We start from the raw sequence: 23,612 nt of genomic DNA on the forward strand, positions 1-23,612 counted from the left end.
TTGGACAGGACAACTTCCATACCAGGTTGTGATGCACCCTAGAAGAATGCTTTCTACGGTGCATCTATAAAAATTCGTGAGGGTTTTAGGGGACAGGCCAAATTTCTTTAGCTTTCTCAGGAAGTAAAGGCGCTGGTGGGCCTTCTTGGCAGTGAACTCTGCTTGGTTGGACCAAGTCAGGTCATTTGTGATATTGACCCCGAGGAACTTAAAGCTTTTGACCTGTTCCACTTGCGCACCACCGATGTAAGTTGGGTCGTGCGGTCCGCTACTCCTTCTGAAGTCAACAACCAATTCCTTCGCCTTGCTGACGCTGAAGGATAGGTTATTGTCTTCGCACCATGCCACCAGATTCTTAATTTCCTCTCGTACTCAAACTCATTATTACCCGAGATACGGCCTACAATTGTTGTGTCATCAGCAAACTTATATATTGAGTTTGATGAGAACTTGGCTACATAATCATGGCTGTACAGTGAGTACAGCAGGGGGCTGAGTACACAGGCACCAGTGCTCAGAGTGATTGTAGAGGAGAGCTTGTCCCCTATTTTCACAGCCTGGATCCTGTCTGTGAGGATGTTGAAGGTCCAGCTGCAGATCTGAGTGCTAAGGCCCAGGTTCCAGAGCTTAGGAATCAGTTTATTTGGAATGATGGTATTAAAGGCAGAGCTGTAGCTGTATGCTGTAGCACTTACTTTTTATTCACAGTTATTTTGTAAATAATACTATTCTTTTGCACTTCTGGTCAGATGCTAATTGCATTTCATTGGCTTTGTATCTGTACTCTGCGCAATGACAATAAAGTTGAATCTAATCTAATCTAATCTAATATAGTGGAGATACATTCTATATTGAGTTGGAGTTTGTAGCCAAGCAGGGAAGAGTGTTGTGTATTTAATATTTCAGTAGTGTTTGAGTAATATCATGACTATATTGTTTGAATAAGCATTCTTGTTTGATTAAACGATTCATTACAGGTTATATGCATTGTTAGAGTGATTTTTGGGTTTAGGACATATACATTTAGCAATTGACTTTGGCTACTAGTTTTCACATCTGGAAATGTATTGTGGATTTAATTTAGAGTGCAGCTCCTAAAAGCTGTGAATCCCAGTCCAGACAATGCTGGTTAAAATTCATCTGGACGTCAGCGGTGTGGATGCGAATCAGGGGGTATGAAAGTCGTATGTGGTTTCAAAGAAAGCATTGTCCATACATTGTTAATATGGAGTTGTCCTTTGATGTTTGGCACATAAAATATCGAGCCCCATGTTGGGCCAGCAAGACCTTTTGACTGAAAGAATCTCCATATGATGCCTGCTATACCTTGTTTTGTCGAATAAAGAAGCTGCTTTGTATCTAACAGTAATTTTCTCTGGTGATTTCATTCAAGCAACAACATGCAAAACAGTTAATTGCATATGTCATGATGCTACCACATGATAGGTGCACATCTTGTTTAAAACAAAAAATGAAGTACACAAGTTTTCCAGGGCTCCCATCTTTTTGCTTTCAATTAGTTTCATGTTATGGAGTTACAAAACATAACAACATTATCTATATGGACTTCAGCAAGGCCTTTGACAATATCCCGCATGGAAGGTTATTCTGGAAGGTTAGATCACGTGGATGCAGGAAGTGACGGCTGAGTGCATGCATAATTAGCTTGGTAGTAGAGAACAGTGGGTGATCGTGAAGGTCGTGTTATTGGACTGGGGGCCTGTTTTTAGTGATACTTACGGGTATATGATATACCATTAGTCACAGGCATCAGAGTCGGGTCTAATGCTGCTTATTATTTATTTAAACAATTTGGATAAGAATATGCAAGGCATGGTTAGTCAATTAAAATAGGTGCTGTTATTGACAGTGAAGAAGGTTATCAACATTTACAAGGGGATTTTTATCAGCTAGGTAAGTAGGTTGAGGAATCAAATGCCGCTCAATCCAGATAAGCGCAAGGAGTTGTATTTTGGGAGTTAAGCCAGGGTAGGACTTTCAAAGTGTATGGTAGGGCCCTGGAGAGTGTTGTGAAGAAGGACCTAGGATTATAAGTACGTAGCTCACTGAAAGAAGGGCAACAAATAGATAGTCAGGTGGTGAAAAGTGTTTGGCATGCTGGTGTTCATCAGTCAGTGCACTGTGTATAGGAGTTGAACATTATGTTGCAGTTGCATAGGTTGCTGGTTAGGCCACACCTAGAGCACTGAGTACAGTTTTAGTCACATTGTTAATCAGAAAGACGACATTAAGCTGGAAACAGTGTAAAGAAGAATTATGGGAATGTTACCAGGATACAAGGGCCTGAATTATAGGGAGAGGCTGAGTAGGCTAGGACCTTATTCATCGGAGTGTAGGAGACAGATGTTTGGCCTTACAGGGGTGTATATAATCATGAGGTGAATGCACGCAGTCCTTTCCCCAATAAAATAGAATAAAAAACTAGAGGGCATAAGGATATGGTGAGGGTAGAAATTAGATTTCATGCAGAGTATGCGTATATGGATGAGCTGTCAGAGGGAGTGGTTGAGGCAGGTCCACCACCATTTAAAAGACTCTTGGACTCTACATGGGTAGGAAATGTTGCGAGGGATATGAACCAAATGCAGGCGGATAGGGTTAGCTTAGATTGGCATCTTGTTTGGCATGGATGACTTAGGCCAAAGAGCCCGTTTCCTTGCTGCATTGCTCTACAATTCCTTGACTTTTACATTTTAAGACCATTAGACCATAAGATATAGGAACAGAAGAGGCCATTCAGCCCATCGAGTCTGCTCCACCATTCAATTATGGGCTGTTCCAAATCTTCCAGTCATCCCCATTCCCCTGCTTTCACCCCATAGCCTTTGAATCCCTGGATAATCAAGAACCTATGTATTTCTGCCTTAAGTATAGATCCTTCTGCAGTATTTGATGTGCTGAATTTTGTGATTGCATAAGTCTCATTCTCTCATTAAGCTTCTTCTAAAAGATACAAAGGGAAAAAATGTGTATGTGTGTGTATGTATTATACTGTAGATATTTTGTTCTCTGAATACACTGTGACTATTTATAGTACCACACACACATTTTCAGTTAACTCTACAGGAGAAGAAAATAGGGGATGGAGAGCAGGAGGAGGGGAGGAAGGAGGGATCACTGAAGAGGGGTAATGGGGGGAGGAAGGAGGAAGGGGGAGGAAGGAGGAAGGGGGAGGAAGGAGGAAGAGGGAGGAAGTGGGGGAGGCAGGAGGAAGGAGGAGGAAGAGAAGTTCAGTACTATATCAAATTGTCATGGTTTAATCAATAGATCCAAAGCTTAAGCACTTTCAGGGAGATGTGGGAGAATTTATTAGCTATTCACTGAAATATTTTTTAACTTTAATGAAACTCCACAGAATCAAGCACCAGAGAAGATGGTGATAAAGTGATGAATCTACAATCGCAACAAATCTATACTCACAATTCAAAAACCACTAGTAATTGTCACTGAACCAAAGTGTTATTGCTAACCTTTGAGTCACTACACATCCACTAACAATACTTGTCATTTTTATGCCTCAAACCAAATTTTTTAAAAATCTGCTGCAGACAAATGATTTATTTTCCCTCTAAACTGTAATCTTGCTTTGAGTCTCCCTTCCAGATGGTGCCATGCTACCCATCAGATGTTAACAGATTAAAGGGGAACAAACCCTCAGTGGTGAACTAATTCCTTTCATTATCTCTTTCATTCTTCTTTCCATTTAATTACTAAATGTTTTTCAGCTGTTCCTTGTTCCTCTGGTCACAGCACTTTTACTCTGTTAATAGGTGGTTTATGCTGAGGGATATTTAGTGTTCTGGCAGAAAGAAAATACAGTTGATGTGCCAAATGATTGCTCTCCTGTGGTGTAATATATCCCTCCCTTCATCGACCTACATTAATCAAAAAGTAATCAAGCAGCACCATCACAATGCAGTTATTCAGCACATTTACATTTATGGAATACTCATCAGTTTTATGCCACTCGGCAAACAAAATAGTCTCCACAAGACCTGCCAGTGACCCTATCCGGCACTCACTACAGTGCTGAGGTTAGGCCAAGACTGTGATGACGCTGAAGGTGAATATGAATCCTGTGGTCGTTTCCAGGCCCACGGCAGCCCTCAGAAAATAGCAAGCTGGAAATTGTCATGGTTAGGTAAAGCTTATGGCCTGGCAATATGTCCAAAGGTACAGAGTTGGATTGCGACTGTATCAGACACTGCCAGACATGCAATTTCATGGCAGGCCCAAGTATTATGATGTAATTGTGTAAGGGACCTGCGGAGTATTCATGGCTGTTAACACTGGTTGAATGCAGCTGGTTTCCTGCTCAGAAATGTGGCCACTGACTGTGAATCTGAATTGCAGAGCAAAAGAGGAAGTAGACATCGTAGAAATGGGGCCTTATTATTGTAATGATGCCGGATGTCAGCTGCATCTGTCAAACTGTTTCATATACACACATGCAATTTATATTTGAGTTTTATTTCAGTCTTACTGCTACTGATATATTGCAGTTAGAGGTCAAGGTGGGTAAATAATATGAGCATTTTAAAGAGTTGGTCATTGTCTATTCTTCAGTCAAAATTTTGGGGTGCTCTTTGATGGCCTTCATTTCATTTTCATCCCAATTTATTTCAAAGATTGCAAGGAGTAACTTTGTTAACAATGTGGCTGGTGAAGCAACACTTTCTGCTTATCAAGGAGAATTTTGTGGACGTAAGCTGCCTCGGTCTGCTACCGTTTGTACTTTACTCCCTGTACGCTCATGACTGAGTGGCCAGATATTGCTGCAGCTCCATTTACACGTTTGCATATGACAACTGGATCTCAAATGATGATGAGGTGGAGTGCAGAAAGGGGATGGGAACCTAGTGTTATGCAACATCCTTTGCCTCAATGTCGGCAAAGCAAGGTAAATGGCCATTGACTTCAGGAAGTGGAGTGGAGTATGCATTAATGGTGTTGAGGTCCATATGGTTGAGAGCTCCAGGTTCCTAGGTGTAAATATCAATAGTTTGCCCTAGTCGAGCTATGTAGACACTATGGCCAAGAAAGCACACCTGTGCCTCTACATCCTCAGAAGGCTAAGGGAATTTGACATGACCACATTGATCCTCACCAATTCTTATAGTTGCATCACAGCTTTGTATGGGTAACTACCCTGCCCAAAGCCACAAGAAATTGCATAGAGTTGTGGACACAGCTTAGTTCCATCACAAAATCAACTTTCCCTTCTTCATAGACTGTCTACATTTCTCACTGGCTTGGAAATGCAAGCAGCATAATCAAAGACCATTTCTACTCCAGACATTCTGTCTTCTCCCCCACCCTTCTATTAGGCAGATGAAACAAAAGATTGAAAACACACTCCACCAGGTACAAGGGTAGCTTCTATCCCATTGTTATAAGAGACATGAACGGATCTCCTATATGGTGAAGGTGAACTCTTGACTTCACAATATACCTCATTATGACCCTTCACCTTGTTGTCTATCTGCACAGCACTTTGTCTGCAAACGTAACACTGTTCTGCAATCAGGTAAGTTTTTTATGCTTCTATTACTTTGATGTATTTATGTTTAGAAGTTAACTGTATGAATAGCATGCAAAGTTTTTTTTAACTGTATCTTGGTATTCTGGCAATAATAAACCAATTACAGGAACCAGAACTAGAAATAGACTGAGGCCAAAAGTGCATCCTCTCAAGCTGCTCTAAGTGTTAACCAATAAGAGGATTCTTCAGCCACTCAAATGCTGCTGGCAATGCGTAGCTTTAGTTATTGCATTCTCTTCTGTGGCGCAATATTTTTAAACTCCAAGAGAGATACAGTACGGAAACAGGCCACCCAGACGATGCTGACCATCAGGCACCTATTAAAACTAATTTTACATTAATCCCATTTTTAAATTCTCCCCGCATTGTCAGAAAAGAGAATTTTATTTGAAACCCTCTCACTAAAGCCTGACCGCTTGTTTATTTGACATCAATGAACAATGTCAGCCATTGATACCACAATGAGCCTTAATTAGGTGCCAAATGATTGTGGTCAGCTTTAACTGGTCCACAACATCTACCTATTTCCTTGCATATAGGATTACTTTTAAGAGTTTGCTCGCAACAACATGACACAGCCATGCGCTTAAGAAACCCACCCTGTGCTGCATGACCAATCTTTTTCTCAAACTGTGTTCCCAGCCTCTCCCATCCACTCTGAACAGTATCCAATCAATTGACTACCTGATGTTCAACATTTAACATGTGAATGGATGCCTGACCCCTTGATTTTAAGGCTCCCATGCCGCAATCTTTTCCTTTCCCCAATTACTAATGAATCAATATTTGATTGTCTCTCCTCCCAACGGTCTCAATTTTGTAGATTCCGAATCCTGAGGCTCTGGACCCCTCAGAGTTGGCCTTTAGGATCTAGATAGATGACTCAGAGAGGGCAATAAACTTTCACCTAATTAGCATGAGAGCGCAATTTGGTTGATGGAGAAATCTCAATATGTGGAAAATATTCTAATTCCTGTAGCAAGTCTTTTCACAGTCAGGTTCCCATCAGACCATAGGAGCAGGATTAGGTCATTCACATTTCATCATTGCCCTATTCATCTTTGTTGTTGTGGGGGGTTCTGAAACTGATCATGGAGGAAAATCAAAACTCGAGATCAAGTAGCTGTTTGTAAGATCTCCAGCCAGTGGTTTTTCACCTGAAACAGTTAGGGGCACCAACATGACCTCACGCAAGATGACAGCACCAGGCTCGAATGAATTAATTGTCCAATGGTATTGGACTTTTACCTCTGAGTGGAAGGAGCTAAAAATTAACTCACCAATTTTTTTTCAGCTGTAGACTTGCTGAAGCACCCTAGAGCCTCAAGTAATACATATTTATTTAAAGGTAGCTACAAACAATGATAAGCCTTTCATGTGAATGGGTGTATATTTACAAATATAATTCCAACTGAAGGAAAACGATTTAAGTATACTTCAATGTAGCTTGAGCATAATAGCAATATGTTGCTAATTAAATGCCACCAGGTTATACGGCAATGTTAAGTATTACAAATATCAGACAACTATATTCATAGCACAATGTGTAAAAGTTGTTATAATCTATTTAAAGTTTACATTTACAAATAAATATTCTTAACTTTAACATCTTTTTCAAAATATAAATAATTCCTTTTCAACTTTATTTAAATTTATCATTAAAATGTACCTCTAAACCTAATGTTTGACTAGTTGGCTTCTTTATCATACTATTTGATTCAAGATTCAAGATTGTATAATGTCATTTAGAAACATAGAAACATAGAAAACCTACAGCACAATATAGGCCCTTTGGCCCACAATGCTGTGTTGAACACATACTTACTTTTAAAATTACCGAGGGTTACCCATAGCCCTCTACTTTTCTAAGCTCCATGTACCTATCCAGGTGTCTCTTAAAAGACCCTATCGTATCTGCCTCCACCACGGTCACCTGTAGCCCATTCCACACATTCACCACTCTCTGCGTAAAAAACTTACCCCTGACATCTCCTCTGTACCTACTTCCAAGCACCTTAAAACTATGCCCTCTCGTGCTAGCCGTTTCATTCCTGGGGAAAAGCCTCTGACTATCCACATGATCAATGCCTCTCATCGTCTTGTACACCTCTATCACGTCACCTCTCATGCTCCGCCACTCCAAGGAGAAAAGGCTGAGTTCGCTCAACCTATTCTCATAAGGCATGCTCACCAATCCAGGCAACATCCTTGTAAATCTCCTCTGTGCCCTTTCTATAGTTTCCACATCCTTCCTGTAGTGAGGCAATCAGAACTGAGCACAGTACTCCAAGTAGGGTCTGACCACAGTCCTATATAGCTGCAACATTATGTCTCAGCTCTTAAACTCAATCCCATGGTTGATGAAGGCCAATGCACCATATGCCTTCTTAACCACAGGAGTCAACCTGTGTAGTAGCTTTGATTGTTCTATAGACCCCAAGATCCCTCTGATCCTCCACACTTCCAAGAGTCTTACTGTTAATGCTATATACTATCATCATATTTGACCTACCAAAATGAACCACCTCACACTTATATGGGTTATCCATTTGCCACTTCTCAGCCCAGTTTTGCATCCTATCAATGTCCCACTGTAACCTCTGACAGCCCTCCACACGATCCACAACACCCCCAACCTTTGTGTCATCAGCAAATTTACTAACCCATCCCCCCTCTTCCTCATTCAGGTCATTTATAAAAATCACGAAAAGGGGTCCCAGAACAGATCCCCGAGGCACACCACTGGTGACTGACCTCCATGCAGAATATGACCCATCTACAACCACTCTTTGTCTTCTGTGGGCAAGCCAGTTCTGGATCCACAAAGCGATGTCCCCTTGGATCCCATGCCTCCTTACTTTCTCAATAAGCCTTGCATGGGGTACCTTATCAAGTAGAGAAGTGTAAAGGACAATGAAATAATTGTTACTCACACAATAAGATAAAGAACACAATATTAAAAAAACACAATAAATATAAATACAGAACTGTGCAAAAGTCTTAGGCACATATATATATATATATATACATAGGGTGCTTAAGACTTTTGCACAGTACTGCATTTGACAACATAGAGCGGAGAGCGGGTTTGTAAATCTGGCGGCGGCAAAGGACATTGGGAATGGTGGGGACGCAGTGCTGCGGGAGGGGTGTGGGAAAGGTGGCAGAGAGGGTGTGCCAGGGTAGGGCTTGGCCCGGGTGCAGGCACACCCAGCCCTGAGAAACCAGGCAAGCTCATTTGATTCCAAACAATTGGTTTATCGTTCATTACAGAATGTCTCTCTGATGCTCCCTGCTCTCTCCCCTCTCCTTTTCCCGTTTCCCACTCTCAGCCCACATATTAGAATCAAGTTTATCATCATCCTCATATGTCATGAAATGTGTTTTTTTTGCGGCAGTTGTACAATGCAATACATAAAATTACTACAGTACTGTGCAAACGTCTTAGGCACCCTAGCTATATATATGTGCCAAAGATGTTTGCATGACACTGTGGTAATTTTATGTATTGTACTAAACTGCTTTTGCACAGTGCTTTACATAAGATAGCCTATATACGTAGATTGATTATATGTACACAAAGTGACCATAGTTATTGATTGATCACTATTGCTGTAATAACCTAACTGAAGATGCACATGGAACGTCTCAGTATAAAGCATAGATGTTGTTTTTTCTATCACCAAGTTTATTTTGCATAGAAATAGAGGTTTTCATGCTTGCTTCTTTGCCTTATTATTTGATTTTGCTTTTCCAAGCATTCTCTTTTCTATTAAATGTTCAGTTTGTAACATGATCTCTATGATTTATGATGAAAGTGATTTGCTGCTGATATTACATTTATTAAAAATAAATCCACTCCAGTTTAATCTATGCTATATTGGGATCAGAATATGTGGTGACCAGCTGGAACTGATGCTGATCAGGTGCTCTTTCCTTGGCAGAGTACTTTTCACACGTTCCTACCATCGCGCAGACTGCAACACAGATCACCCTCTGATGTGTTGCAAGATCAGAGTGCCATCAAAGGAATCCCAACACACTGAACAATATGGGAACTCTCACATTGATGTCAGCAGGATGTCTCCTCCAGAGCTGCTGGAGCAGTTTTCTACATCCTTGGAGAAAACTGAGCGACCAGTCACAGAGAAATGGAAACTTCTGCGGAAGACCATCCACAATACAGCCCAAGACTTCAAAAACAGATGACCGGTTTGAAGCCAAGTCCAACAAGATGGCCCCTATCATTGCAGGTAAACGTGCTGCCCTAGCTGAGTATAAGCATTTGCCAGTTGAGAGGATCCTACAGACACTGAGGGCTACTTGAAGTAAAGTCCATCAGACTGCCAGGCATTGCACCAACTAACACTGGATGCAGCTCAGTAAGACATCCAGATCGCAGCACCGACAGGCAATATCAGGGGTACGTATGATGGCATCAAGAAAGCCCTCAGGCCCTTTCAGAGCAAGATGGATCCCCTCAAATCTATCAATGGAGATGTAATTACAGAAAGGAGCAAGTAGATGGCGAGACGGATAGAACATTACTTTGAGCTCTACTCCAGAACGAACACTATCACCACCTTAGCCCCGGATGCCATTGAGAACCTGCTGACAATGGAAGAACTGGATGCAGAGCCAATCCTAGAGGAGTTCAGCAAGGCCATTGGCAGCTTGGCCTCAGAGAAGGCACCAGGGAGTGATGGAATTTCTCAAGATGAGATCGAGCACTATGTGACTACCCTACTGCACCCACTGCATGAAGTCCTCTGTCAGTGCTGGCAGGAAGGATCTATAGCACAGGGAATGAAGGATGCTAAAATCATTACCCTCTACAAAAACAAAAGGCAGAGAAGTAGCTGTACCATGTATAGGGATATCTCTCTCTTGAGAGTGCTGTTGGCCAAGTCTTTGCCCAAGGCTTCTTGGTCCACTTACAGAAGTAGGCTGAACGTATCTATCTAGAGTCATAGAATGGTTTCCGCGCTGGAAGGTCAACTGTGGACAGCATTTTCTCTCTCCGCCAATTCCAGGAGAAGTGCAGAGAATAAATGAAGCTCCTCTATGTTGTGCTTATCGATCTCACCAAGGCATTTGACTTGGTCAGCAGAGACGGGCTCTTTCAGATCCTCTCTTAGCTAGGCTGCCTGACAAGTCTACAGAGCATGATCAAATTCTTCCACAACAACATGAAGGGGACTGTGTACTACATTGGCAGCTCTTTGACATAAGCAGCAGCGTTAAACAAGGCTGTGTTCTCGCCCCAACACTCTTCAGGATCTTCCTTGCCCTTCTCCTGAGGCGCACATTTGGCACTGCAACAAAGGGGATCTACCTCCGCATTAGAAAGGTGGCAGGCTTTTTAACCTCACCTGCTTAAGAGCCAAACCAAAGTGCATGAGGCTATGATCAGAGATTTGTTGATGCAGCAGTCACAACCCACACTCCTCAGCGTCTCCAGAGCCTGATGGATTACTTCTCCCAGGCCTGCACAGAATTTGGTCCAACTATCAGCCTGGAAAAGACAAATGTCTTGGGACAAGACATGGAGGCACCACCAGTCATTACCACTGATAACTGCACACTGGATGTTGTTCACATACTATACCTGGGGCCCATCATCAGTGACAACCTCTCCTTGGATGCAGACATCGACAAGCGCATCCAGGAGGCTGCAACAACTCTTGCCTGCCTCAAAGCAGGAGTCTGGAAATACTCCAAACTCTCAGTTAAAACAAAAATGACAGTATACAACACTTATATCACCAGCACACTGCTGTACGGTAATGAAACCTGGTCAAAATACACTAAGCAGGAGAGAAGGCTCAACAGCTTCCATTTAAGGTGGAGCATCTTCCAGTGCTGAGGTTCTCTCTTGTGCCGGCCTTCATAGCCTGTACATCCTGCTCAGGCAGCGCAGGTTGTGCTGGCTGGGCCATGTCTGCCGTATTCAGGATGGCTGCATCCCAAAGGGCATACTCTATGGTGAGCTGACTTCAGGCAAGAGAACTGCTGGCCGCCTGCAACTGCACTACAAGGATGTCTACAAGCTGAGGACACTGGACGTCAACATTGAGTCCTGGGAGGAACTTGCAGCCAACTGCACCTGATGGAGAAGCACCCTGAAACAACAGCTTAAGTCAACTGAGGAAAAACTCCTTAAAGCAGCAGAAGACAAATGGGGCCATAGACCATTGCAACAGAGACTGACATTCTTGCATTGGTCTCAGCAGCCACAGACAGTGCTGCACCAACATTGTAGATAGGTAGGATGCAACATCCATGGTTGACCTAGAACAAAGGAGGGACACTCCAGTTTAACCTAAATTAAACTGGATATGCTATGTTGGCATTAGAATATGTGGTGACACTGGTAGGCTGCCTCCAGCACATCTTTAGATTGTGTTGGTTGTTAAGGCAAGGTTGCATTTCACTGCATGTTTTGATGTACATGTGATAAATAAATTAGTCTGAATACGAAGGTAAATATCTTTCCCATAGCCTGAAGTTTTTTGTGTTGGATTATGTGGCAAAGAATTATTTTTCAGTCCTGAAGGAGGGTCTTGGCCCAAAACATTGACTGTTTATTCTTTTCCATAGATGCTGCCTGACCTGCTGAGTTCCTCCAGTGTTTTCCGTGTGCATCAAAGAATTATAGCGGGTTCCCGGCAAGGTCGGCATGAAGGTTGCTGTCTGCTCCGGGCCTTGATGAAAAGAACAAGAACTAAGCAACTTGCTGGATGGGGGAGGAAGCAGAAAGGGCCTCTTGCTGGATATGGAGCAGACAGGAGGAGTTGAGCTGGAAGTCAGGAGCAGATGGGCAGTGACCTGGCCACCACTGCTGACCCGCCAGCTGGAAAGTGCAGTGGTTAAGGGTTGAAACACTCTATGAAGTTTGGGTCCCACATGATGATATCTGCTCCTGGCGAAAGGCTACGGTTACCTCATTAGGTAACTGAAGAGAGCATCCCAGTGTATGATGCAAGCAATATCTTATCTTTCCTAGAAAACCAAAGTAAACTTAAAATCACGGAAAAAAAGAAAATAAAACCCTAATGCAGGGTTTTGACCCAGAATGTTAATAATTTTGAGTCAAAAGCTTTCCTCCCTCAGACGTTGTTTGGACCCCTGAATTCCTGCAGCAGAAATGTTTGTTGCTCCGGCTTCCAGTGGCTACAGTCTATTGTGTTCACACTAACAACTCATTTTTTTCTAAGTTACATCAAGAAAGGTAAACTGCACTGGATACAGTTCGAAGTCCTGCTAAGTGTTCCATTTATAATATCAAAGACATGATAAAGAACAAGCCATTCACCCAGCCATGCTGGTCCATTGCAGCAATAACATTGCCATCTACCTGACAATAGGAAGATAGGGACAAAACCCTCTTGACTATTTAATACTTGTTATCAGTAAGATATGAAAAAGTTAACAATAAGACTATTAAGTAACATTTACTCATCATTTAATCATCAGCTAATTAATGTAAAGTTTGGCAGAACTACTTGAATTGGCTGGTTAAGTGGTGTTAAGCAACAATTTTGCATGTAACATCAGGAAGACCGAGGAACTTACTGTGGAATCAGAAAGGAGAAATCGAGAGAACACACACACAACACGTCTTAATTGAAAAGTCAGTGGAGGAAAGGGTGAGGAAGCTTCAAGTTCCTGGGCCCAACACAGAGATGCAATCATGAAGGCACAGAAGCGGCCCTGACGAAGGGTCTTGGCCCGAAACATCGACTGTACCTCTTCCGAGAGATGCTGCCTGGCCTGCTGTGTTCCACCAGCATTTTGTGTGTGTTGCTTGAATTTCCAGCATCTGCAGATTTCCTCGTGTTTCTACTTCATTAGGAGTTTCAGAAGATTTGGTAAGTCACTGAAGTCTTTTGCACATTTCTATAAATGTACAGCGGAGGGCATTCTGACAGGTTGCATTACAGGCAGATGTGGAGGCTCTGATGTGCAGGATCAAAAGAGGATGCAAAGGGTTGTGGACTCAGCCATCTCCATCATGGGCACAATCCTCTTCAAGAAGCAGTGCCTCAAGAAGACGGCATCCATCATTCAGGACCCTCATCGTCAGTTATGCCCTCTTCTCATTATTATCAATGCGGAGGAAGCACAGGAGCCTGAAGAACTACACTCATTGTTTTAGGAACAACTTCTTCCCCCAACCATCAGATTCCTAAACTGTCGTTGAATACATGAACACCACCTCATTATTCATCCTTTGTACCGTTTACTTATTTATGTCCTTGTTCCTTTTCATGCCTCGTGGCACATCAGGTGGCATTTTTGCTGTTTCCTTAGCATTCGTCTGCTTTTTTATATATGAGGCCGAGTTGCTAGCTCGATGCTCAGCCCAGTACTGTGCAAGGATCATACGCCTTGAAGTCTGGTGCTGATGCCGCGACACCACCGGCCAGCTATTTATTTATGTAATTCATAGTAATTTCTATATCTTGCACTGCACTGCTGCCACAAAACAACAAATTTCATGACAATATGTCAGTGATAATAAATCTGATTTTGAAAACCCTCTGCAGTCTGGATGTAAATAAAGATGAATTGCAGAGGATAAAATGACTGTCTTTAACAAAAGATAGTGTTCAGCTCAATTTGATTCCAGGGAGTTCAAGTAAAATTAAATTTAGCAGGAAAGAGGGGGAAAATAACTTGCAGCTAAAGCCCTGCTTATTGCATCAGAAGGACGTAGCTTTTGGAAGAATAGCATCTCTAGTCCAGATTACTATTGCATAAGGTCTTCAAGATGACATCCTCAGTCAAACTATCTTCAATTGATTTATCAATGATCTTTGCTGTTCATTAGTTTAGAAGAGAGCTGTTTACTGATGATTGCATAGTGCTCAGTTTTTGTTGCCTGTCTCTCAGATAGTGAACTAATCTATCCTTGCCTGAAGCAAAATTTGAACAGCAACCACATTTGGGCTGATAAGTCATATGTAACACTTACATGTAACCTTTCCACTCTAATCACTCAAATTGGTCCATTGATGATGCACTCCACTCTGTCCTGTCCCACCTAGAAAGTGGTGCCTCATATGTCAGGATGTTGTTTACTGACTTCAGCTTGGCATTTAATGTGATCATTCCTCAGAAGCTGGTGAGTAAACCGTCCTCATTGGGTCTCAGCACTTATCTCGGTAAATGGATCTTGGACATCTTGACAGAGAGGCCACAGTCAGTCTGTGTTGCCAGAAACATCGCTAGCTTCATCATGCTGTGCACTGGTGCCCCACAGGACTGCATGTACGGCCCCCTTCTGACAGTGGCTGCACAGCTAGATCCAGATCAAACTTAATCATCAAGTTCACTGATGACACAACAGTCGATGGTCTTATTAACAAAGATGACGAGACAGCAGAGAGGAGGCAGAGTGGCTGGTAGAATGGTGTGAGCTCAACACCTTGAGTTTTAATATGGTAAAGATCAGAGAGTTGATTGTAGACTTTGGAAAGGTGCAGGCTGAGCACACCTCACTGCACATGAATGGCTCCTCCGTGGAGAGGGTTAGGAGCTCCAAGTTTCTGGGAGTGCACATAACAGGCGATCTCACCTGCTCCCTCAACATCACCTCTTTGGTCAAGAAAGAACAGCAGCATCTCCACTTTCTGAGGAGATTAAGCCAAGCAAGTCTCTCCACCACACCCACTCCCCGTTCGAACCAATTTTTACAGGAGCTCCTTCGAGAGTGTCCTGACCAGCTGCATCATCATCTGGTATGGGAATCGCAAGGTGTCTGACTGCAAGACTCTATAAAATGTTGTGAGGACCACTGAGAGGATCTTTGAGGACTCTCTTCCACCCATCAGAGATATTTATCTGGAGTGCTGCATACCCAGGGCCCCTAGCATTGTCAGTGATTGCTTCCATCCATCCAACAACCTCTTTGACCGTAGCATTAGGACAAGAACTGCTAGGATTGGAAACAGCTTCTTGCCCCAGGCCATGAGACTACTGAACTCCCTGTCACCACTCAGGTCTCATCACTTATGAAGTTCCAGTAGCATTATACTGTTTATTTTTCTATCTTGTGCTGTAAAATGCACCTTATTATTTGTTAATTTATTTGTGGCAATATTACTTTATGTGGTGTGTGTGTGTGTGAGTTATTCAGACCGTCTTGTGCATCTTGGTCCAGAGGAATGTTGCTTTGTTTGATGGTATACATGTGTACAGTTGAATGACAACAAACTGAACCTCAACTTGAACTTGTGCTGCACAAGTCTGGCAAATGCCATCTCCATCAGGAGAAACCTTACTCATGTAATTGATTGTCACTGCTAAGTCTCACCACCACCATGGTGCAGAAAATCAAACAGTTTGGACACTTCCAAACTGGATACTCCCTTTGTCAACGTTTGACATTTAAGTTTTCAGAGACATTTTGAGCTCGGATTATGTGATTTGCTCAGCATTTTTCTTACAGTTGCAAGTTACAACTGCTGGAGGAAAACCTTTATTAAAACCACAAAAGGAATATTACAAATTTTGACAGTAAAAGGTCATGATAAGACCCAGCCAAGTGCAGATTGCGTTCTGTATCTTGGGAGTCAGGCCTGAGAGAAGGCAGACAACTGATGATGAGGTTCAACATCGTATCCAGTGTGCCAGCAAAACCTTTGGTCATCTGACAAGAAAACGAGTAGCCAGTTGGTGCAGCTGATCAAGCTGCCGTCTCACCACTTCAGCATTCTGGGTTTAACTCTGACCTCTCGTGCTGTCTGACTGGTGTTTCTACCCTGTGATGATATGGATTTCCCTGGGTGCACCGGTTTCCTCCTACACCCAAAGTAAACTGCCCCTTGTATGTAAGGAAGTGTTAGATGGGGATCTGGGCAGAATAAAATGGAATTTGTTTAGGAGTTGTGGAAAAGGGCACTTGATGGTTGCAAGGACTTGTTAAGCCAACAGACCTGTTTCTGTGCTGTGAGTGTACAAAGACCTGGATCACGAGCTCAGCACCAACTGATGGACCATTGGTCAGCAATGATCCCGCGCTCCATATGGACGGCTGTAACAGGAACCTCATAATGTTGGAGAGGTACAACCAACACTCCTCTAATGCATGTCCACAAAGTCCTCCAAATTCATAGTTTGGTTAAATAAACCAAAATGCAGCATTCTGTGCTAGGCCAATGCCCCTGTGCTGAGGCCATCGTCACACACACGGCTCTGATGGACAAGCCACATCGGCTGCTTGCTCAACTCCAGACTCCCGTAGGCATCTGCTCCGAGCTCTACACTGCAGCAGATTACTAGTGTGTCAGAGCAACAATTCAGGGGAGTTCAATGTACCCTTGAAAATGTAGCATTGATTCATTCTTGGCCAGTGAAGCACGTGACACTTAAAATGGAGCAAGAACATAAGCATCTTGTGCCCGTTGAAAGCAAATGGAATCCACGTAAAACAGTGGAATGGGCCTAGTGTCTTCTAAACTATTTACCCCTGTCCCTGTAAGCACCTCTTTCCCATCTGCGGCAGTTTGCAGATCCTATGCAACCTCTGCAACCCTTCTAAACCCATAGAATTTGAATGGGACCATCACCCTTGACCCCTGTGGGCATCCTAAAAGGAAGAAAGCACTAGCTTGTACATTCAATCAGAGTATGAATGGGATTTAAAATAGTTGTTTGTTTAAATATGCCAGATCACATACTGGCTATCTGTACAGATAGTAATGATTTATTCAGAAAACACTTTAACATCTCCATCTTCAAAATTCAATCCCCATTTATGAAAATAATTAGCACAAAATATCCTTTATGTTTTATTAGAAAACCCGAATGGACACTTTGCATGTGTTTTGCATAACGTGCCCTTTTTAAACAGGATACTGTTGGGAAAGGTCTGTCAGCAGGAGCACACATAAACAATGCCATTCTGGGTAACAGGTCAAGTTCATCGTCACAATACCAAAATAATCAGATTAGTGGAGGCTGAACTATACAAAACAGACGTCAATCATACTAATACGATTAACTTCAAATTATTAAATAGCCAGGGCAAAACGTGTAAAAATGGCACCAAACAGGTTTTCATTATTGTCAACATATTGTGTTAAATCTTTAAAAAATGTTGCAACTGAGAAATAGCCTATTTCTTGTGATTAAAATCTCATTAAATATAATCAGTTTTCACAAGATAGCTCTTCATTGTTGCAGTGCGTTGCGTATTGACCTAAATAAGCAAACTTGTTGTGGCTTTTTTTCCTTCCTGATGCAGGGAGTATGTTTTCATGCTGCAAAGAGCAAGCCGCCAGTCCCTTCCCCCTCTCCAGTGCGGGCGGAAACGCTGCGCTGCATTTCGGGGTACTACGGTAAACCTGCGAATGTGTCACTGTAATGCAGAGACCTGTAATGATGTCAACTTGTTATTTACTTTCCAAATCTGAATGACTGAGCAAGGGGAAAGGAGAATCAATCACCCACACTGTGACCGGGCAGGCGGAAAAAAACAGAGTCTCCCAGCGTGGCTGGGGGAAGGGCAGCACATGGTAAAAATACTGTATCGTTAAATACATTGCATATCGACACAATAAGCCACTTTTCGCTCGTTTTAATGCCAAAGGACGACGCATTAATAAAATCAGTTGCAACCTCGATTTGTTTGAGCTTGAATTTGTTAACTTAATGTTTGGGACTGAATTACATTCGCAATAGTGCTCACAGCACGTTGCTCAAATATATTTTATATATAGTGCATAGTTTGTTAATCCTTCCTTGTCAAATCGTGTCCCTTGGCGTGGAGAAGTTTGATCACTTGTCTGGGTTGTGTACACAAAGAAACAAGGGCAAATTGAAAATATATATAAAAAAACATGCAGCAGGAAACCAGTTTCCATGGCTGGGAACACCCTCCCTTCCCCCAATGCAAGCTGTATGTATGTGTGTGTGTGTGTATTTTTTAAAAACCGAATCAATCCAAAGCTTTGTGGGATATCCTCAAAACATTTTAAGAATCAGCTGGCGCAGGGGTGGGGTGGGTCTCGAGAAAGTAGACAAATAATTGGATTTGTTATAAAAGAAAAAGCAAGGGTTTTTTTTGGGTGTTCCCGATGCAGAAATGAACAGCTCAATGCAGCATTTCTGTGCTTCCCCCTCCCCCATGTGTATATTTATATATAATCTATAAAAGCATAAAGAGGGTAGCGTTATTATTAATGCGGAAAGGGGAGGGGGAGGGGGCTCCTCTGCTCTCCCCGCGGCCCCCGCTCCGCTGGGGGGGAGGGGAGCTGGGTTTTGGGGCAGTGCCTGGCGCCGAGCGCCGAGCCGCGCGCTGTCTCAGTGCCTGTCTGTGCTCGAGCCGGTTGTCGTCCCCTCAGGTTCAACTCCTGGGAAATGAATGTTTAGCAACCAGCAGCGGCAGAGGCTTCTGACGCCATTCCGCCATCAACTTTTACCTTTCTCCTTCTCATTTCCATTCGCCACCGCGTCGTTTCGGTGTCATTAGTTGTAGGATCAACACATACATGCGAACTATAGTTGATCTTCTTCCACTTAAAGGCCTTTCCGAGGCACTTAGTAGCCGGGTACAGCATAGATACAGCCCGGTGATGAGTAATACGTGAAGAACGGTTCTTTTAAACCCTAAGATTATTTCTTAAAAAAAACAACACACACACAGAAAAGTAGTTGGAGCTTTTCGTTGTTTGTGGAAGTGAAAACAAGCTGTGGGTTTATTTTACAAGGATTATACAAGGTAAGATATTTATATATAGGGACAACATTGATCTAAGCAACTTTTCAAGAGGCAACCTGCTTGTTCTGACATGTAAAAACATTTATACCGTATAGTTTTGCATGGGTGGGGGATGGGGCTGACAGTTTATTGAGATAAGAGATTGTTGGTAAATGGTGCTTTCTGTGATTTGGGAGTATTAATTACTGTTATTCAGAAATCCTTAAAATCATACTCTGTTCATTAGGAAAATATAAGTCAAAATAATGGCTTACCGATTTCATCTTTTAGGTTTCATCTGTGTTTTTCCCACCAATGTAAGTTTTGCCTGATATGAATGAAATGTGTATGTGATTGAGCATACGATTGTGGACTAAATACTGATAAGTGTTCAAAACAGGTTTTACTGTATTGATTTTACACGGAACACATTGTATCTACATATAAGTAATAGCAGTTGGTTCAGTGAAAGTAGGTCATGGATTAATATAACCACTATTTTACATGTGCAAGTGGAGAGATCGTATATTGTAAAAAAATTTTTCTGCTCTGAACCCCTTGATTTTATTACACCAAGGAAGTACAAATTTGAAAAAAAATCACCATGCAGATGGTGTGGATTGTCTCAGCAATGTATTGGGGAGGGGAAGCACATTGATTCAAATTTCTTATAGCAGGAAAACCACATATAATGGAGTCTGTTCACACAATATCATGTTATAAATGTATTTGTAGCTACCCTGTTCAGTGTTTGGCATTTACTTTGTAAACTTGGTGTAAATATGCTGTAGGTCTTATGCAACATTATCAAGTGAATGTGTGCATTTAAATTTTTTGCTTGTAGTTAAACAACATTTGGAATATATATATTTACAAATTGAAATAGTGCTTTTAAAATATCATTCACAGAGAGGATAAACAGTGAACCATATTTCTACAGTTGTTGCAACATAATGGCATAGTTACTTCATCTAACAGCTTTGCCTGGCCTGCCAAATTTGGAAGTAATAAAAGTTTGAAAATGTAGCAATATATGATTATGATAATCTTACAAAATTTCTTTTATTTTTATGCAACTAATTGCAGCTTGTTTGTGTGGTTCTGTGTAGTTACATGTGTGAAAGAATTGAAAATCTGGGATTTTTGTCAGTCTGATATCTTATTATACAAAGGATGGATATAAATCATCATCAGTTTATACCATGCTGCACAGAGTTCAAATACTCAACTGTGGTGAAATGTTTGGTTCCGGTAGTTGGAACATTTCAATTATTCTTAGTACCTTTCAGGTTTGAGCATAAAACAACCATTCTGGTTTTCTGCTCCAGATTAACATCCAGTGATCTCAACTGGAAAATGTCTATCTGTGGACATTGCACACCAAATCCTGCTTCCCCCATCATCCTTACTGATTACTGATTTGCAAAGGCACCCAGATAAACATAGCTTTGATTTCAAAATTCCCATATCTGTGTTCTTACGCATCACCCCCCCTGTAATTTATTTTCTATAACTCTCCAAGATTTGAGACCCTATGAGCATCGCCAATTTTAATTGCACCACCACTGATGACAGAGCTTTAATTTGTCAAAATCCTTTGTTCTAGGTTTCTCCACCAGAACCTTCGAGTCCCTAAAATGTCTTTTTCTCTCTTTTTAAAAAGTACCTCTAACTAAACCTAAATGCCCTGATATTTTAGTTATGAATCCCTGGGTGACAAATTTTGCCTTGGAAGTATTCTGGGATGTTTTATTATTTCAAAGGCAAGTTATAAACACAAGTCACAATTGTTGGAATAGCATCTGACGTGTATGGGAAGTCATTCAAGGTCAAATAGTTACAAACTTTTGCAGAGTAGACCAGCCATCCTACCAAAGGAACATCTGTAATGCTCCTTGAGATGTTTATGATTTGCCATATTTTTGATGGCACCATCAGTCCTCCACCAAAGCAGGACCAAATAGGAAACCATTTCTAGGTTTCAGTCCGAAAAATCGTCACTTGAGTGACTGTTGTCTATAGAAGCATTCTTTGCAAAAGTTTCAAATAAAGAAAATTAATGAGAAATCCACAAAGGCTGCCATTTTGAAGATCACACAGTAAAATATTTTGAGATGTTAGTAATGTTTGCTCACAGTACACTGATACAAAATGAAAATGTTTTTGAATGTTATGTAAGAATATAGATGGTGTATATTATAGGCATTTTAGCTATGTCCTATTTCTGAAAGTGGAGATTCTCAACTTGCTAAGCAAACAGTACTGGCAATGTAGATTGCTGCTTTAGACAAGTTTTCATTCACTACAATGAAATCTCAAATCCGATGTTTTGTATATTGGAAGAAAAACTTCAAAACTTTTAATGTGTTTTAAATTAAAAATATGGGCCATTTTTAGATATGAATTATGAGTAGGAATAGACCTCCTGTCCTTTTAAGTCAGTTCTATATTTGTTAATGTGGCTATCTGTTTTGACCTCTATGATTTTAGTCTACCTGCTAAAACCTTTTAGTCCTTGCCAATCAAGAAACATTCTGTCTCTGCCTCAAAAAAAATCAAAGACTATTTCCACTACTTTTTGGAGAAGATTTGTTAATTCATGAAAAAAGAATACACCTCGTCTCTGTTTTAAAGTGGACTCCATGCTGGCTTTAGATTTTCTCGCAAGATCCTTATGATCTTTTTGCACATGAAATCTTTAGAATCTTATGAATAAATGCTAGTGATGCTCTCTCTTAAAAACACTACTGGATACAAGCCTAGCCTCTCCAACCCTTCCTTATAAGACAATCTGCTCATTCTAGGTATTAGTCTAATAATCTTCTGGACTGCTTCCAATATATTAACATCCTTCCTTAATAAAGAAACTAATGTTGTAATATACAAAATGCTTCAGATACAGTTTTACCAATGCCCTATTTTGACTGAAACATAACCATCCTACTTCTGTATCAATCTTTCCTTGCAATGAACAAAATTCTATTAGGTTTGCCAATTACTTGTTGTATCTGAATACTAGCCTCTTGTGAACCATATACTGGGGCATCAGATTCCTCTGCATGTCAGAGCTCTATCCCTTACTGTCTTGGTATTTTTTAGATTTTGTGTTATTTTTTCCTGCCAAAATGGGAAGTTTTGCAGTTTCTCTCATTATCCTTCCATTTGCCAGATATTTATTTACTCAAGACGATGCGTATCCCTTTGTACAGTATGTCCTTTTTCAAATGTATTTTCTAGACTGGCATTGTATCAGGAGCAAATTTAGCATTTATACCTTTGGTTTCTTCATCTAAGCCACTTATATACACAAAAAAAACCTTAGCCATAGTCTGTTCTGCACTGAGTGAGTTCATATCTGTAAAGCAAAATATAGATTCAGGTAAAAAGAGTAAATGTAAGGAATACTCAGAGTGGAGTGACCTGAAACATTGACTATCCATGTCTGTCCATAGATACTGCCTGATCTGAGTTTATCCAGTGCTTTGTGTGTTGTGCAAGAAATACTCAACGGGCAAGGCAGCATCTGTGCAAGGAAAAGCAGTTCCTGTTTCAGATCTTTGATGTTTTGATCAGGTGAATGAGTACGGCTCATCTGTGATCTAACTTCATTTTTTTTGTCACATGACTCAAATTTTCATTAGCTATCAAATGTGTGTATGAAGTCTAAATATTGCATCTATGCATATTTTACTAATTTAACAGCCTGCATTTCTAAAGTTGCTTTAATGTAGGAATGTTAGAAATAATGGTAAAGTTGTCACAGAAAGTGAGCAAACAGGTGTAACAAGTTAAAAAAGCAAATGGCATTTTGCCCATATATGGCAAAGGGGTTGGAGTTGATGAATAAGGAGGTTTTGTTACAGTTGTGGAGGTATTGAGAGACCACACTTGGAATACACTATCACATGCAGTTTAAGTCCCTTTATCTAAAATATAATATAGTAACATTGGAGGCAGTCTGAAGGAAATCCAGCAGTTTAATTCCTGAACGGGGATGTCCCATCAAGAGATACTAGCCAGTTTATGACTGCATTCCTTGGAATTTAGTAGAATAAGGGGTGGGAGACTGGTGGGAGAGTCACAATAAGGGCATGTATAATAAGGGGACAAAGAGATGGTCATTATAAACTGAGATATGTGGAGCTTTTTTTCCTCTGAAGCTAATGAATCTGTGGATTCTCCGCCCCGAGGGTGGTGGAAGCCAGATCATTACATATATTTAAAATGGGGTTGATTAAACATTTGGAAGATTGAGAAATTGAAGGTTATTGGAATTTAGAAGCAAGTGTGTTATTGTAAAAATGTACAGAATGTGGCATTGTACCAAATTGTAGCTTGTTCATA

At 41.3% G+C, this 23,612-nt stretch overlaps 1 protein-coding gene and 1 long non-coding RNA gene across 2 annotated transcripts in view; one reads left to right on the top strand and one right to left on the bottom strand.

Annotated features, from left to right (window-relative positions):
* The window catches only part of LOC140200086 (uncharacterized), a 28,423-nt gene extending 9,166 nt beyond the window's left edge, over nt 1-19,257 (bottom strand). The window contains exons 1-2 of the long non-coding RNA XR_011886557.1: nt 18,991-19,257; nt 8,318-8,448 (exon numbers count right to left, since the gene is read on the bottom strand). This is a non-coding gene — a long non-coding RNA (uncharacterized lncRNA). The remainder of the gene's footprint in view (nt 1-8,317; nt 8,449-18,990) is intronic.
* LOC140200085 (F-box-like/WD repeat-containing protein TBL1X) overlaps nt 18,695-23,612 on the top strand; it is a 385,438-nt gene continuing 380,520 nt past the window's right edge. The window contains exon 1 of the mRNA XM_072262830.1: nt 18,695-19,289. The gene's annotated coding sequence lies outside the window, so the exon portion shown is untranslated. The remainder of the gene's footprint in view (nt 19,290-23,612) is intronic.

This window comes from Mobula birostris, chromosome 7, assembly GCF_030028105.1.
Source record: "Mobula birostris isolate sMobBir1 chromosome 7, sMobBir1.hap1, whole genome shotgun sequence".
Classification (NCBI taxonomy): Eukaryota; Metazoa; Chordata; class Chondrichthyes; order Myliobatiformes; family Myliobatidae; genus Mobula; species Mobula birostris.